Source organism: Stegastes partitus, unplaced genomic scaffold (assembly GCF_000690725.1).
Source record: "Stegastes partitus isolate 25-593 unplaced genomic scaffold, Stegastes_partitus-1.0.2 Scaffold245, whole genome shotgun sequence".
Taxonomy (NCBI): Eukaryota; Metazoa; Chordata; class Actinopteri; family Pomacentridae; genus Stegastes; species Stegastes partitus.
The window spans coordinates 161,662-163,105 of NW_007577976.1; positions in this window are offsets into that span (position 1 = coordinate 161,662).

Here is a 1,444-nt window from a genome sequence, read left to right on the forward strand (position 1 = left end):
ATATAAGAGGCCATTTCATGTCATAAGCAGCACTGCACATGCAAAGGCCTAGAGTGGTTTCCTGCTTACATTCAAGCCGTAGCACAACTCAGAAGCTGTCAGCGCTCACATAATGCTTAAAACAAAGAATTATGTGAAGCCACAAAGGCAGCCATCTTGACACTGCTGGAAACAAGCATGAGTGAGAGACAGGTAGCGAAAAAATGGAAGATCTCCAAGACAGCCATTCATTACACCAAGAAAAAACAAGTCCAACATGGTACTACCAAATTGCTAGCTGGTCGTGGCAGGAAACGTCTTTCTACCCCACAAGATGACCAGACACTCATCCGTTCCTGTGTCAGGAATCGTCGTCAGACCTCCAGGGAGCTTAAAATGAGTGAGCACTGTGGAGAAATGTGATTTGTTCAGCAAGGACAGTTTTAAACCAACTTCTTGAAGCTGGTCTGAATTCACACAGGACACAGAAGAAGCCCTTCATCAACAAAAGGCAGAAGAAAGTTACACTTTGCTGGGGATCACAAGGATTGGACTGTTGTTGTTGGGCTAAGGTTCTCTTCAGCCAACTTACTGGTGAGGAGGAAGCCTGGAGAAGCCTACAAACCAGACTGTCTTGCCCCGACAGTAAAACATGGGGGTGGATCAGTGACGATCTGGGGTTGTTTCAGTATGGGTGGATATGTGCAAATGCAATTGTGTGAAGGACAAATGAACCAGGTCATGTACAGGGCTACTCTTGAAAACAGTCTTCTTCCATCAGCTGGAAAAATGACTGATTTTCCAACAAGACAGTGCCCCTTGCCACAAGGCAAGGTCAGTTAAAGCCTGGATGGAGAACCAGAACATTCCAACCATGCCTTGGCCTACTCAATCACCAGATCTAAATCCAACTGAAAACCTGTGGAAAATCATCAAAAGAAAAAAGGAGAACCACAAGCCCAAAACAAAGCAAATTTGTTTGAATTTGTGCAACAGGAATGGACTGCTGTGACAACAGAACAATGTCAGAAGCTGATGGAGAGCATGCCAAGACACATGCTGCAGTCATCAAAAACAATGGTTATGCAATCAAGTACTAACTCCTGTGTGTATCATGTGACTAAAACAGACAGAAAAGAAAACATGGAATGCCTAAAAGCACTGTTTTGGCAGTACAATGCCATAGTTATTGATGTAAGAACTTAAGTGGTTTTGGTTATTATCAAGAAAACCGTGGAAAATGGCTAGATATCAGCTCTTACATTAAACTCTTCTGAACTACTTTTGCTATCATTAAATTTGTCCAAACAAATGTACTTTTAGTTGTACCAGGCATTACAATGAACAAGAAATTGAAGAAAACAAGGGTGGTCTAATAATTCTTTCCATGACTGTATATCTTTAAATTCATTCTTAGGCACAAGAGGAGCTGGTGGATAGTACTGGTCGATGAAGGGATGTTTTT